The following is a 17,744-nucleotide window of genomic DNA, read 5'->3' as shown; positions in this document are numbered from 1 at the left end:
CAAACTGACACGTACTATACTTTGTTTATGTTAGCGGACGTTGGGTGTTGGGTTGTTTTAACCCACAAACACAAGGGACTCATGTTATATTTCTATAAAAATACGCATTAATTGGACATTACACACAATTCGCAGTCTTAGACAACACATAAATGTAATAAGTGTTTTATCTGGAGTTTTTTTTTATTTTTTATATGCCAAAATAATAATTGTTTACCAGTGGACTTCTAGACTTAGGTCAGTTTTTCCAAAGGCTTGTAAAGCAAGCGTGTATTCATGAAATCAGCCAAGACAAAATTTGCGTTAGGAAAATATCTTTGAACAAGAGTCAATTGATAATTTTTAACAACAAAATAACAAAATCATTGAGAGTAGCGCTACTTAACCCAGTGACCCAATATAAGGTCACACAGGCATTGCAAAAACCTATTCAAAGCGACTTAGTCGCGATTCCGATACCAAATAAAAATGCCAATACCGCGATGGCAATATTTGAAACTTTTATTCTAAGTACGGTCCAATAAATACGTTCAATACCGACATGCGAACCGAGTATAACAATTATTAATATTAATTAAATAATTAGCGATTTGTACAATTATCTGAATAAAAATAATATAACTTCTATTGCACAACATTACTAGACAGTTGAAACAGTCAAATAACTTATAACGAATATAGACTTTCATACATATCGGTTGATAAAATTGAATGGGACGTATGAATGCAATATTTCGTATACAGTTTCAACACAACTCCGTCTATGGCACATAATTATTGTCCCTATAAACTTGTTTTTTTTGTTTTTTGTTTCACATACGAGTTTCTCGTCCTCAGAAACTGCGATTGGAAGAAATAACTCGTACTGTTATTTAACTTAAATAACAATATACTAGGCTATAATCTCATAGACATGTACCTTGTCTTATGTACTGTACTCCTCTATATACATATACATATGTCATGCTTGCAACTAACACGCAATCCGAAATAAATTAAGTTAAATTAAGCTATACATTGAATTCATTCCGTGCGCAAGTGCAAGCAATACAGATTTACGCGGCACAAAAAATTGGAGTTTTATTTAACAATTATTAGTGTTGCTTCCTACAGCCGACATATATACATTTTCGGTTGCTTTCGGTTGGGCCCTGTGGCATAACCGAACTTTCATTAAGACTCTGAGGTAATTCCCAAAGCATAATATGACCGAAGGCTAAAAGGGTGCTGATAAAGAGTCCAAGTTCTCCCTCAAGGTCCCAACCGCTCTAGTTCTTTGTTTGTCGTCCGCTTCGCCCGCTCCTTCTGAGTCCAAAACGATATTCTCGTCGAGGCGACTCCTGCAGCTCAAATTCGCATCAAAAGGGATCGTCCGTCTCCGCCTGCTACCTCGTCTGCAAAAACTCCTTAGTCGCTGAGCCGACTCGCCATGCGCCACAGCGAAGCTTCCGCTTCAAAATCAGGCAACCACACGAGCTGTCCAATCCAAACTGATCAGAAACCAAATTATGGCTCTCAACAGTTTCGTCACAGTCACGACAAATTAGTCCAGTTTTTGAGTCGGGTCAGAGGTCCTGCACCCGAAGTCGATGACGTACATACGTACGAGATGCGTCGTGACAATGTCGAGGCCGCTTACGTGCGCAGATGCACTCCAACGGAACGGTGACAATAAGGGCATGGAGGCTAAATACGACCACTGTTATTTAGTGCACGAGCGGTGCTTCGCCCCTTTGAAGGGGCAGATTACCCAAGTATCCGGTTAAGTCAGGAGTGAAAAATTCACGCCTCCTTTGGGGGCTGCCGGCTCCCTCCGCGGGACACTGAAGTTTTTCACGCAAATTTATCCATTTATTTTCCATATCAGTTTCAGCTAACAAACGACGGTTTTGCGTCGGCTTGGAGTACTCTCTGTGAGCGCTTCGAAAACAAGCTCTTACTGGAAACGAGCCAGTTCAAGATTCTTTTCAACTTGTACATGGTTTCACAAGAGTCGGGGCAGCAATTTAGAAGCAGCAGAGATATCGGGAGACTCTTCCATTCCGGAAACACGATTGCATTGACTTGGGTCATTCTAGATCCATAGCGCTAGCCGAATTTCTCAAGAATGAGAATCATTTGACCCGAAACGATACTCTAAAGGAGCAGTACAATGCCGTCTTGCAGGAGTATGTGGACCTGGGTCACATGACACCCATCTCACAGCAGGCAGTGGTCACGACTCCTAATTTCTTTGTGGATTCGAAGCACACACGTATTCTGTTTCGCACATCGGTGATATCGGTGACATAGAGTTAAACACTGTTACGTTCGGTGTTAATTGCGCGTCTGGGCCTACGGGTCCTCCAGCAACTCGATGATGATATGCGCTTGCAGTATCCTCTCGCAAGCCAAGTCATTTCCGACAGTATGAACATGGACGACGTACTAGCAAAGACACACACCAAAGAAGGGTCTGTCGAGACCATTACGGGTGTGTGCAGCCGTGAACACCGCTGGCTTTCCGCTGGGGAAGTGGACGGCAATCGACAAAAGCGTGTTGAAGGCTATCCAAACCTTTCCGAAGCAGTCCAAGCAAAAGTGTTCTCCTTTAAGTTCGGTCCGAATGGTAAGGGAATTTTATATATAGTAAAATAATATAGTAAAATAATTGGCTACATGGGAAGACTATATCCTATAGCTCCCATACGACGTTAAAATGGTTTATATGTCGATGGTGCGCCAAAATACTTGGGGCTGAGTTTTTTTTTTTTTTTTTTTTAGGTGGCACTACAACCCATTTCGGGTTTTGGCCGACCTCAGCGTCTCCCTCCAGGCGCCTCTGCTCTTCGCGCGCCTCCTCCAATTGGAAATTCCCAGCAGATTAAGGTCCTGCTCTACTTGGTCCTTCCAACGAAGATTTGGTCGTCCCCTTCGTCGTCGCCCGTAGTCGACTCTCGCTTCGAATACCTTCTGAGCTGGAGATTCTTCATCCATACGCACAACGTGTCCGAGCCAGCGCAGACGTTGTATCGTGATGCGCCGGACCACGTCCACGTCGTCGTACAACTCGTACAGCTCGTGGTTCATCCGAATGCGAAAGTCGTCCCCAATCCGAACGGGACCGAAGATCTTGCGAAGAATTTTCCTCTCGAACACTCCAAGCGCTGCTGCATCTGTCATTGACACTACCCATGCTTCTGCGCCATATAAGAGCACGGGTAGTATGAGTGTCTTGTAGAGTGCTAATTTTGTTCGGCGAGAGAGGTCTCTATTGCACATTTGCCTACTCAGACCAAAGTAGCACCTATTGGCAAGTGTGATTCTTCGCTTGATCTCCAGGCTGACGTCATTTTTGGTGTTGATGGCAGTGCCAAGGTATGTGAACTCCTTGACCACTTCGAACATATAGTTGTCTGCTACCACCTGGGAGTCTAGTCGCCGCGCCTCCCTGATTGTCGACAGCATATACTTCGTCTTGCCCTCGTTTACCGCCAAACCCACTTTTGCTGACTCTTTTTCGATAGCGGAAAATGCAGCAGTGACATCACGCTTGCTGCGGCCAATGATGTCAATATCATCCGCGTAAGCAAGGAGCTGGACACTTTTATAAAATATAGTGCCAGCACGATGCACACCGGCTTTCCGCAAGACCCCTTCCATCACAAAGTTGAAGAGGTTGCACGACAGGGGGTCGCCTTGTCTGAAACCTCGAACGGTATTGAAAGGTTCGGAGAGGTTCGTTCCTACCTTGACAGAGCTGATGGTGCTGCTCAATGTCATCCTGCAAAGACGTATCAGCTTTGCAGGAATACCGAACTCAGACATGGTGGCATATAGGCGTTCTCGTGTCGGACTATCGAATGCAGCTTTGTAATCGACAAAGAGATGGTGTGTGTCAATTCCATTTTCGTGGGTTTTCTCCAGGATTTGGCGTAATGTGAAGATCTGGTCTATGGTGGATTTGCCAGGTCTGAAGCCGCACTGATAAGGTCCGATCAGTGTGCTGGTATACGGCTTCAGTCGTTCACATATTACGCTCGATAGGACCTTATATGATATGGCAATCAGGCTAATTCCCCGGTAGTTGGTGCATATCGTCGGGTCGCCTTTCTTCAGCACAGGACAAAGGACGCTGAGATTCCAATCGTTGGGCATGCTTTCTTCTAGCCATATTCTGCAGAAGAGCTGATGCATGCACCTTATCAGCTCTTCGCCGCCGGCCTTAAACAACTCTGCAGGCAGTCCATCAGCACCGGCTGCTTTGTTGTTTTTGAGTCGCATAATAGCAACTCGGACCTCGTGATGGCTAGGTAGTGGTATATCCACATTGTCGTCGATTGGTGGTATCGGGTTGCTTCCTCCAATGGCGGGATTGGTGCCGTCATCGCCTGCTAGCAGCTTGGAGAAATGCGCCCTCCATAACCTCAGCGTGCACTGCGTATCTGTAACCAGATTCCCGTTTTCATCTCGACAGTTAGATGCTCCGGTCTTGAAACCATGTGTCGGTTGACTTGTTGGTAAAATTTTCGAGCATCATTTCTGTCCTGCAACACCTCGAGTTCCTCGCACTCTCGCTTTTCTTTCTCCCGTTTTTTCCGTCTAAAAAGCCGCCTCTCTTCCTTCCTTTTCTCCCTGTAACGTTCACACGTAGCTCGCGTTGCGCCAGACTGCAGCGTTCTTCTGTAGGCGGCGTTTTTTGCCGCAGCTGCGACGCGACACTCTTCGTCATACCATTGGTTCCGTGTGGGTGGGCGCTTGAACCCAATGGCTGTTTCAGCGGCAGCTCGCATGGAGTGGGATATGTGCGCCCAGAGTCCGCCGGCGTCAACAGGAAGAGGGGTTGGTTGGTGGAGCAGTTCCGAGAGGTGAGTGGAGTAGGCTGTTGCTGTCCGTTGTGATCGCAGCCTAGTGACGTCAAGCTTTCGTTGCGTGATGGGGCGTACGTTTTTCGCTCGGCTTAGCCGCATGCGTATCTTGGCTGCGACAAGATAGTGGTCCGAGTCTATGTTGACTCCACGGAACGTACGCACGTCCATCACGCTTGAGGCATGCCTTCCGTCTATCACAACATGATCAATCTGGTTGCGCGTTTTCTGATCAGGGGACAGCCATGTGGCCTTGTGGATGTCGAGGTGCCGAAATCTGGTGCTACTCACTACTATGTTTCGCGCCGCGGCGAAGTCAATCAGCCTGAAACCGTTGTTCGAGGTGGTCTCGTGGAGGCTGAATTGACCGACGGTGCGGTCAAAGATGCGTTCGCGCCCAACCTTTGCGTTGAAGTTCCCGAGGATGATCTTCACGTCGTGGTTTGGGCAGCGGTCGTATGTGTCCTCGAGTCTCGCGTAGAATGCATCCTTAGCAGCATCATCCTTCTCCTCCGTCGGGGCGTGCGCGCAAATTATGCTAAGATTAAAAAATCTAGCTTTGACGCGGATTGTAGCCAGCCGTTCACTCACTGGGGTGAAATTGGAGACGTGGTGGCGAAGTCTCCGGCTTACTACAAATCCGCATCCAAATTCGCGCCTCTCCGCATGGCAGCTGTAATAAATATCACAGTTTGCTCGCTTGGAACAACCTTGTCCTGTCCATCTCATTTCCTGGATGGCGGTAATGTCAGCCTTTAATTTTTCGAGGGCATCCGCCAGTTGGATAGAGGCACCTTCCCAATTAAGGGTTCGGACATTCCAGGTGCATATCCTTAAATCGTAGTTCTTTTTCATTTTGCGGTGGTCGTCAACATAAGGGGGGATCCTTTTCGAGGCTTTCGCTTTGGTTTTCTTTGGGCTTCTTTTTTTCCGAGGCGGGTTCCAAACCCTGCGCTCAACCATTTACCGTCCGGATGACTCGCTGCACACATTAGCTCGCTATCTAGCGGATGCTAAGATAGCTACCCAGGAGGTGCCACGAGGAGGCTGTGTGTCAACTTGCAATCATTCGTAGACAGAGATCGCACTGGCGGCCACCAAGTTGACCGCAATCAGAAACTTTACTCTGTACGAATGAAAGCCATCCCATCCCTAAGGGCTGAGTTACAGTACTAAAATTTCGTAAATAGCATCCAAGATATGAATATTTAAATTATCTTCAACAAACAAATGGGGTTCTCTAGTTCTTTCAATCATATATAGGAATAAATGTATTTAAATCATAAAAAATTAATTTTTTTGCACTTATTGCAAAAAGGATTAACAAAAATCTTCTAATAAATCAAATGTAGAGGAAAAAAATTTAAATTTTTTTTTGGTAAATTTCATTGACTTGTTGTAAAAGGATTTCTTATAGCTTGGCAATATATTGCATGAAGCTTCACTATTGAAGAATTCCCGACTAAGCAAGTATTGGTGTTTCGTGATTACAAGTTTTATCATGTCAACTGCGTAGCCTTTGTTTTTTATGCTTTCTTCTACCAACTAGTTAATCTAGTTTTTTTGCATTTGTACCCTCTTCTGTGCAAGAAAGATCAAAGATGTACATACATACATGCGTGAAATCTCGCAGTTAAAACAAGCTTCCTATTGAAAATGATATCATAAAAATGAGCGAAAAAAATATGGAAATTTGTCCACAAACACAAAAGAAACATCACAAGAAGAATTTATTAAAGTTAATACCTAAAACTTTAAGGTTCTTTTTACATCCTTCTCGAGACCATTTCATATTCAAAGTGAAAAACTACACCGGCCGAGCCTGCCTCATAACCAAGAAGTACGTCTGCGTCATTGTGGCGACGTCAGACCTCACGACAGAGAAATTCCTTGCTGCGTTTTCCCGTTTTATAGAACGGCGTGGCTGTCAACAGAAGATGCACTTTGATAACGACAAGAACTTCGATGGAGCCAAAAAGATGACCGTGACCGAATTCTTGGAAGCGACCAGAGCGGTCGTCAACTCGAAAAATGGCCACCAGAACCTATCCTGGTTCTACATCAGGCGCCCCACCTATGGGACAGTCATGAGAAGCCGGCATGAAAAGTTTTAAGGTTTTACAAGACGACTTCAACGAACAATAGTTCGAAGAGCTATCCTATCGAGGCCGGTCTCCCTGATGTCCGAGTGCCCTACGGACCTACTGGCCTTGACTTATGGCCATTTCCTAATAGGTGACCCACTTATCCAATCAACCGGCCACCTCCATCCTGAATCGTTAGCAGCGACTGAAGGCTCCACCAACAATTCTGTTTCCGTTGGAAGGATAAATACCTAAAGGGGCTGCATAATCGGACCAAATAGCAATCCCTCACGCGGAACCTGCAAATCGGTGATTTAGTTAAAGGCGACAACCTTCTCTCCAACGAAATGCGCCTCCGATGGGTGCTAATGTCGTGCCCAGGCACCGACACTAAAGTCCGAGTCGTCTCAGACCTAGCGCTAAGCTGATACTACTTCCAATAGAGTAATCATACGGTCACGTACATCCGACTTCAGTCGAAAGATGCTGCTGGAAGTTGATCCCCAACTTTGCCGCCGTACCACCCTTCGGCGTGGGAGGATGTTGATGGCAGATGTGACCGCACTTACCAGTTAACAGTGCACTGAAGTGTTGTTGTGATCCACATCGAATGGTTTTCGATAGCGACAAAGTTAGTGTATTGTGCGTGTGGCCTTGTGCCACGCAAAGTCGCACGGAACGAGATTCTCCTTGTGTCCACTTTTTGTACTTTTTTACATACATATGTTCTCTTTTACAAGTGCACGACAAGTGTTTTGCGGGAAGAAAAAATAAAAGTGATGTTTCGAAAAGAGGAGTTTTTCTACGAGTTTTTCTTATTCTTTCGACGCCACCCCACGATCAAATAAAGACGATTACGCTAGAGAAAATAAATATAGACGTAGCATATAATAGAGCGAATTATACTGGAAAACAATAAGCCGAAAAATATAAAAATGTTGAAGTGAAAAGGGACGTAAGCTAGATCCCACAAATTTAGGATAATATAATAATTAGAGATACTAGAAACAAAAAAGGTTAGGTTAGGTGGGACCGGCTGCCCCTGTACGGGACAAAGCATAGACCAGTGGAGGTCCGTAGCTGTACCGGTAGCGTATCTTCGTCTCAGAAGTCGCACAGTATGGATGCATTTTTGGCAAAAACCAGCAGCATCCTAGGATGTAGCCGTGAAACGTCCCGAAGATCGTTGTGGCACGGCGAATTAAGGTATTTCAACCGGAGTCGGGATAACGCTGGGCATCTACAGAGAAGATGCTCAAGTGTTTCCTTAATCCCGGGCTTGTTGCATTTCCTGCACCGATCACTGTTCGTGATGCCCAGCTTTACAACATGGACAGCTGACAGACAGTGACCAGTTAAAATGCATTAGCCTGCAGTCTTTCCTTGAAAGCTGCATGACGAATTTGGTTAAGTTTTTGTTAGTAGAGGCACACATCAGCCTTGCAGTTTTGCACGAGTTGGCATTACGCCAGCTCGCGTCCCACTGAAGTCTAGAGCGCACCTCAATTTCACTGCCTAGAGTTCGCAGGGATATCGGAACATTGCACATGTTACCGACATCGAGTCCCACTCCCTCTTTGGCGAGAGTGTCTGCGATCTCGTTGCCATCGATGCCCTGGTGGCTTGGGATCCAATAGATACGCACGACCGCAGATGCGTTCAGCGACTCTATTGCTCTTCTGCTGTCCAGGACAACTTTAGACTTGACCACATCAGAGTGTATTGATCTTATTGCAGCCTGGCTGTCAACAAAGATGTTAATAGAGGTGTGATTACGCTGTAAACCCCGAGCCAATTCGGCAGCCTTGCCAATGGCAAAAACTTCCGCCTGGAAGATGCTGCAATGGTCTGGGAGTTTATAGGATTGTTTGGAGACCGGGTCTGGGCAGTATACGGCCGCTCCGACACCATCATCCATCTTCGACCCGTCGGTGAAGAGGTTGAGGGCTTCGGGAATGCATAACCCTTCCCGCCAGCACTCCGGTTCCAAGAATATTGTGTTAATATGGTCAGTACTGGTAAGGGGAAAGTATAGTCCAAGTCTCTACTAGTCTCCCTACCAATGGCGCTGTGACCATAGCCTAGCAGACCCAGATTGCCAGTTGCGGCAATCCGTAAGGACGATTTTGCGGCTATGGATTGCGCGTATAGGTTTAATGGTTCGACACCAGCTATTACCTCGAGGGCTTTAGTTGGCGTCGACCTGAGAGCGCCTGTGATACACAGTAGCGCTTGACGCTGTGTCCTTTCCATGATGGATAGGTACGTCCTTTTTTCCGTGGCCTGCCACCACACTAGAACACCGTAGGTGAGGATAGGGCGAACAACTGAGATGTATATCCACCGCATTAGATTAGGAGAGAGGCCCCAAGTGCAACTAAGCATATTTTTCGCCATGTACAAGGCTCCGGTGGCCTTCTTCACCCTTTCTAACACATTGAGCTTCCATGACAGTTTGCTATCCAGGAACACACCTAGGTATTTTACTGCTAGGCTCGGCTTTAGCATAGTGCAGCCTATTTTTGGGGGGGGACCACGCAGGTACCTTATACCTCTTCGTGAAGAGGATAAGGTCCGTTTTGTCCGCGTTAATGCTGAGCTCGGCTGATTCGGCCCATGCTTTAACTTCCCGCTTTGGGCAGGAAAATGACTTTCGAGGTCCTCCAAAGAGTGGGGATATGACCTCATGCGAGGCACGCCGAATAGATACCCGATAGCCACGGAACAATTGTGGGCTTGCTGGCTTGCAGCATTGCTGGCGAAAGTCCATCGAGACCGGGCGACCTGACCTTCGCAAAGGAGTCGATAGCCCAAATTATTTTGTTATCTGTAATTAGACCGGCAGGGGGTCTCATAACTGGGAGACTAGGAAAGAGCTGCCAGTCACTGTTCTCTATTCCAATACATCCCGGGAAATGAGTTGAGAGCAGTGCTTCAAGAGTTTCAGCACTACTCTCCGTCCACGCTCCATCGCCCGACTTGAGCAGACTAGGACTGAAAGCCTGCTTGGACAGCAGCTTCCTCAGTCTGGAGGTGTCTTTGATATTATCCAGGTCCGAGCAAAAGGTTCTCCATGAAGACCTTTTGGATGATCGGATCATCTTCTTGTACGACTTCAGGAGAGGCCTATACTCGTCCCAGACATATTCGTTATCCTCCTTCTTAGCAAGTTGAAACATGCTAGTAAGCTCCCCACGTAGCGATGAGAGATCTGGGTTCCACCAGGGTGGCTTCGATCTTCTCGTCGGTCTTAAGAGCCTACAAGATTGCCGAAACGCTGAAAGTAGTCCTGCTGAGAGGACATTGACAGTAATTTCTAGATCCTGTACCGAGTTGATGTTACCCGGCGGACCAAGAGACTTGGAAACAAGGCTAAAGAATTTCGCCCAGTTCGTGTTACGGGGATTTCTGAACGGCTGAGCCGCAGGTACCCTGTTAAAAGGAATGGTGAATAGAATGTACTTGTGATCCGAGAAGGAGGGTCTATCCAGGACCCTCCACTCTTCTACATTGGTACACTCAGTCGCAATCGTTAAGTCCAGCACATTACTAGAGGTGGGACCTACATAGGTAGATACCTCACCTCTGTTGCAGTGTTGCCATATTAGCTATTTTATTGCTAGATCTAGCTATTTTGAAACTGCAAAAGCTATAAGATTTTGTGAAATGCTATTAGCTAGAATTCTAGCATTTTTTTTTAGATTCGGCTACTTTTGGCACTTTTTAAATAATACCGATATCGCTTCCATCGATAGGATGTATTTTGTGGTTCACTCAAAAAATTTGCATTATCGATCCTTTTTATAGCTCATGTGCGATATCGATAGGATGTATATTGAGGTTCACTCAAAAATTTTGCATTATCGATTCCGTTTATAGTTCATGTGCGAACTTAGTTCGTTCACTCATGAGCTAGATACAAATTGTGAAATTTTTAAACGGTGAAGAATCTGTTAAGCGAAATACTGGTGGAAATATTTAAAAGACAAGTTAGATAATGTCGAAAGTTATCTATAAACAACATTTTCACGACGCGTGGTTGCAGAATGAAGAGTTTAAGGATTGGATACGCTAAGATGTGACAGATACAACGAAGGCGCGAAGCTGCATGACATCAAGTCGTATTTAGCCAAGTGCAACTTGTTAAAACTAAAGTGAGGAATGGAAGGCATTTAAAAACTCTAAATGCTATTTTAGCCATAAGGTAGGCTACATTAATAACTACAATTCTAAGATTTACACTAATAAAATGAATGTTCATTTACAGATATGGACTCAAAAGAAGTGGAATGTGTTGTTATAACTACACATTGCCATCAAAATATTTAAAAATGATATCTGAATCAGATAAATATAAAGATTCGGTTGAGGACACCATCGATATAGACCGAATTTCTGTTTTATTTTAATAAAAACCATTTAAAAGTAACACAAACATTAGTAATTTTTTTTTAGCAGTTTCATATTTTTTTTGAGCTTTTCTAGCATATTTTTTCTATCAATTTAGCTATTTCAGCTCATGAAATTCTGGCAACACTGGTTGCATGTGCGTATCGGAACATTGACACTGCGTAATTAAGAGAGTTATTTGCGCTGTGATTGATTATCTGCATTTTGTCGCTTTGACAAGTACAGTTATTGCGGTGCGACAGCGTCTCGTCACTGTAGCCGAGTGTGGTTCGATGGCTATGGCGTATGCAGTAAAGAATCGAGCGAGCAGTGTGCTCATGCAATTGCCTGTGAAAGTATCGGAACGCGCTTCTCGATAATGAGCGAACAGACTTCGGCAGAACACACAAGCATACATATGTATGTATGTACATACATATGATTGTGCCTGTCCACTCATAATTTTTTACCGAGTGTTTGTGCCTACCGGATAGACGCACCCATAACCACAGGTACCGGCTTTACCCGAGTGTGTAGAAACACACAAAGCAAATTGCCGAGTATGCCTCGGCTCTCGCACAATAAGTGTCGTGCCTTTCTTGATACCCATACTCATGAGTATAAGCCGGTGTCTAAAAAGACTTATACTCATGAGTATGCGCCTTTTTTGACAACCGTTGTCATGACTATGTGAATTTTTTGATACTCATACTCATAAGTACATAAGTCGTAAGTACATACTTATAAGTCTGTCGAAAGGCACATGAATAACCGGTGCATCGGTTGTGTGTGTAAGTTATTAAAATCATCAGCTCCAGTGTTGTGATTTTGATGTCCGCTGGGAATCCTGGGTGATGAAGTATGGTGGAGGAAACTATTACCCTTTAATCACTGGCCTTGTGGCTCAGTGAAGTTTTCAATAAAAAATATGTTAGGTCGATGTAACGATAAGTACCGGAGCGTTTATTCGTCAGCTAAGGCTGCTGTGTAGAACAAGACCAAAACTTATAAAATAAACCTCTACAGTTAAAGCTAAGCATCGCAAGTGGAAAAGTACTGGCTCCTCCTACAAATCCGTCGGTACTTGCTAAGGATAACGGTGCACAAGCATTGCGGCACATGAGACTTATGCGCGCGGGTCGCTTAATAAGTTGCCGGCCCGCGCATGCGAGGGCTGCTCAATTAATGTTGGGAAGTGTTGCTTCTTAACTTGTATACCCGTGCCGTTCTCTGGTTTACACAGCTCCAGTGGCCCGATGACAACACGACCACTACAATAGTAGACAAGTTGGTACTACCCAGGGAAAAAACTTGTTATGTGTGCATATAACAAGTGCTATAGGACAAGAAATTATGGCTCTATCTCTTATAGTCTCTTAGATCCACGGACAGATGAAGACGGCGATTTCATTTCGACTGTTGGGGCTGATCAAGACCGATATACATTATATACTCGTACACCACAATTACTATAGTAATTATTGTATATACCATTAAAAAACACTCGACTGTGAGATACCCGCTACCCATTTTTAATAAAGGCAAAATATTGCGGTATCATTTTCAAAATATACCGAAAATACTTAAAAATACTAAAAATATACCAAATGGTATGTTTGGTATATCGATATAGTACACCATTAAAAATATACCATAGACGGCACAATGTACCAGATTGTCGGCCAAAGCAATTAAGACCCCCAGTAAGTAGGCATTTTTGCCCATAAAAAAGTATTTCTTTAATAACTTCCACAATTTTTATCTGATCGCAACGAAATTTTCAAGAATCATAACTACTATAGTAGTTATTGTATTTACCAAAATATATACCAAAATATATAGCTTTAAAAATTAGACTTGTTATTGATTTGCAGGGGAGGAAGTGGGCGTGTCAAAAATTTGAAACAAACTTGATCTGCGTGCAAACAACAAATGCTATCGAAAAAAATTATAGCTCTATCTCTTATAGTCTTTGAGATGCAGTGTTTCATACGGACGGTCGGACAGACACACAGACGGACATGGCTATATCGTCTCGGCTGTTGACGCTGATCAAGAATATATGTTATATACTTTATAGGGTCGGAGATACCTTCTCCCTGTTACATACATTTCCTGCCGGCATAAAGTTATAGTACACTTCTACCCTATGGGTAGCGGGTATAAAAAGCACAGTCTGAAAAGCATTCCCGTCCACCTAGAATTTTAACTTAAAATGTATTATTTTTCTATTCTGTTTTGTTCTGGTTGTTCCAAGATCGTTCTGTCGTTTTCAGTGAGGCAAAAGGTCTTCTATGTATGTATGTGCGTATTCGATGTGAATAAAACAAAGGAGATCGCCAATAAAATAAGTTCCTGTCGCACTTTATGCAATTCGCTGCGCAAAGAAACATATAGTTATAAAAGGTTATATATACATTTATACTTTCTCGTTATTAACGAGCGCTTGTTTTCGAATCGCTCGCAGAGAGCACTCCAAGCCGACGCGAAACCATCGTTCGTCAGCGGAAATTTGGCTACAATCTCATTGGCTTCATCTGCGGTCTCTGAATTTAGATAGAAATGTTTCTCAACCGGAGTCAGCCTCGGATTGTTGACGTAGATGGCCGTGAAAAGATCACGGAAGGTCGCCCACCGCAAGTAATCCCCACGGAATACTTCGGTGTCGACTGGAGGGAGCCGGCAGCCACTGGAGTACACAGGAGGAGCGGATGCTTCACTACTGGTTGACCCGGAAACTTGGGTAATTTGCCCCTTTATACGGGCGAGACACCGCTCATACACTGCATAGCAGTGGTCATATTTCGCCTCCATGGCCTGTATGCCTTCGTTGTCGCCGTCTCGATGCAGTGCATCAGCGCACGTGGTATAGGCGGCCTCGACGTTGTCCCAAAGGACTTGCAGCCGGCCACGACGGATCTCGTATGTGTGTACGTTGTCGTCTTCGGCTGCAGACCCTCTGACCAGACTCTCGAAGTGCACTAGTCTGTCAAAGACGGCGATGAAGTTGCTGAGAGCCATCGCACGGGTTTTACTAAGTTTAGCTTGGACGGAACGGGTAGTTGCCTGACTACGTGGAGCAGTGGGAGGTTTACACAACGAGGGAGTCTTTGCCGACGAAGAAGCAGACGGCGACGGACGATCAACTTTGACTCGGAGTTGAGCGGCAGGAGTGGCGGATTTGGACCCCGAAGGAGCGGGCGAAGTGGACGACAGGCGACGAACTGTGGTCGGAAGCTTTAATGAAAGTTTAGAGTCTTTTCCACTCTTTTGGCTTTCGGACATACTATGCTTCGGCAGTCACTTAAGAGTCTTTTTCTCGACAAAGACTCAAGATAAAGCGGACAGCCGAAAGCAAGCACAAAATTTAAAGGAACTTCGGCTATCACAGCATACTGAACAAGGCCGACACAAAAAACAGACGGAAAGATCGCTGTTGAAAAAAAATAAAAAATATTTTCGGTGTTGAGAAAAACACAATGTTAAATAAAGCACAAACAGCAGCGTGAATCAAGTAAGAAAGCTACAGTCGAGTGTACTCGACTGTGAGATACCCGCTACCCATTTTGAATAAAAGAAATATATTTTGCGGTATTTTTCTCGAAATATACCGAATATACTGCAAAAATACTAAAAATATTTCAAATAGTATATTTGGTATATCGATATAGTACCGCATTCAAAATACACCATAGGCGGCACAATATACCAGATTGTCGGCCAAAGCAATTAAGACCCCCAGTAAGTAGGCGTTTTTGCCAATATTATTTCTTTCATAACTTCGACAATTTTTATCTGATCGCAACCAAATTTTCAGGAATCATAAATACTATAGTAATTATTATATATACCAAAATTGCAAATGCAACTCTAGCTTTAAAGTTACGCTTCCTAGTTGATTATTTGATTTGCGGGGGCGGAAGTGGGCGTGGCAAAAATTTGAAACAAACTTGATCTGCGTGCAAACATAACAAATGCTGTCGAAAAAAAAATATAGCTCTATCTCTTATAGTCTCTGAGATCCAGTGTTTCATACGGACAGACGGACAGACACACAGACGGACAAACACACAGACGGACAGACGTACATGGCTAGATCGTCTCGGCTGTTGACGCTGATTAAGAATATATATACTTTATAGGGTCGGAGATGCCTCGTTATACCTGTTACATATATTTCTTGCCGGCACAAAGTTATAATACCCTTCTACCCTATGGGTAGCGGGTATAAAAAGCAGACAAAACGCGAAACGACAGAAATGTAACAAAGTACATTCAACAACGGCCAAAACGGAAAATATCAGCGAACTCTTTTAAACTGTATAGATACTTACACATACATATACATATAAGGATATATATATATATAGTACAGTTTATATATATATATATATTGTGCAACGTATACACAAAGTAGAAAAGATAGCGGAAAAAATGCCGGTGGAACGCTTATGTACTTATATATACGCTGTGTCAGATACATATTGTATAAGGTACAAGGAAAAAAAGAATATGGCGCGAACACGACACTTGCACAAAATGTATGGAGAATGTACATATGAAGAAATTGTATTACTTATCTTGAAAGAACCAAAGCTTGCTGGGATCGAGCGATATATCCAATCCGGCTCGAAGGACCAAAATGTTTAGGGGGGCGTCGAGTTGATAAATAAATAACACTTTCACTTTGAATTTTGTAGAATTTGTAACTTATTAATTACTTTTTATTCAAACACTTGGAAAGACACTTGTCATGTGCGCAAGAAAATTTGAACATATGTGGGAATGCAGAAAAGAGGGCAGGGTGACCAGCATAAAGAGAAATCAGATCAGTGACAAGGTCACACGCACAGTATACCAGCTTTTTGTCGCTATCGATAACACTCGATCGCGACCACACTGTCAGCTGGCCTGAGTGGTCACACCTGCAGTCATCTGGCATCAACAAACCCTATACTGCGGATTCCAGACAAGAGATCCGTACTCAATGATAGGACGAACCAGTGAGACGTACAAAGTTTTGGTAATGAAGGGATCGTTGAACTCCTTCGACCAGCGTTTTAAATCCCAGAACACCCATGGCCCTATTTACAGCAGGCAGAATATGCTTATCAAATTTTAGTTTAGCATCAAGCAGAACTCCCAAGTCATTCACAACTTCAATTCGCTCTAGATGAGTATCATATAAAACATAGTTATTTACCTTGGAAGAACCCCTACAGAAGGTCATATACTTACATTTATTGCTATTGAGATGTAACATATTTACTCTGCACCAAGATTCTAGACCATTAAGGTCACATTACAACAGTGACATCGCAAGACTATCATTAAATGTCAGGCAAAGCTTGACGTCATCAGCGTACATAAGTACACGGGAATGCTCAATAACAGAAGGAAGATCATTTATGAACAAAGTGAACAAGAGAGGACCCAAATGACTACCCTGGGGCACACCAGAAATAACTTGGACACATTTAGATACAAAGCCATTATAATAAACATTCTGAATTCTGTTGGACAGGTATGAGGAGATCCACTCAATTAGGCTATGAGGAAACCCTAAAAGATTAAGTTTATATAATAAGAGGTGATGACTTACTGAGTCAAAAGACTTGCTAAAATCGGTGTAAATGACATCTGTTTGCATTTTATTCTCGAATCCTTTAATTACGATAGAAGAGAACTCCAATAAGTTAGTAGAAGTGGACCTAGATTTCACAAACCCATGTTGGTAAGGTGAAATTATAGATTTACACAGATGTTGCAGTTGACAAGTTATGATTTTTTCAAATGCTTTCGGAATCGCAGACAATTTACACACACCGCAATAATTTTGAACTTTAGATTTGTACCCTTTTTTTAAGATAGGTATAATGTATGACTTTTTTCAGATTTTTGGTAAAGAGCATGAGTCTACGGACAATTCAAACCATTTAAAAAGCGGTTTACAGATACTACTAGCACAATACCTTAGCACACAACTAGGCACTCCATCCGGACCTGCCGAAAAAACAGTTTTTATAGCCAAAGGACCAAAAATACAATTAGATGAATTTAACTGATAAGAATAAGAAAAGAAATTTTGAAAACTTGGAACAGAATATGTCGTTTGGACAAAGTCCGCAAATAAATCGGCAATACCAGGACCATACTGTCATATTCTTCAAAGACATAAATGTTGACGATGACGTGGATCTACGCTTCGAGTTAACGAAGTCGTAAAATCGTTTAGGATCACACTGAAATCTTATTCTGCACCTACTAAAATAATTATTATAGCACTCATTGTTATGAGTGCGAAAAGCAGCTTTATTTTAAATTCTCGACTTACGATTTTTTAAATTCGATAATTTCTTAGTAAACCATAATGGTTTCAGACAAATGTTGAATTCTTGATGGAACACAAGCATCAAATAGCGAG

This window comes from Drosophila albomicans, chromosome 4 (genome assembly GCF_009650485.2).
Source record: "Drosophila albomicans strain 15112-1751.03 chromosome 4, ASM965048v2, whole genome shotgun sequence".
Taxonomy (NCBI): domain Eukaryota; kingdom Metazoa; phylum Arthropoda; class Insecta; order Diptera; family Drosophilidae; genus Drosophila; species Drosophila albomicans.
Note: the sequence above shows the minus strand (reverse complement) of the source record.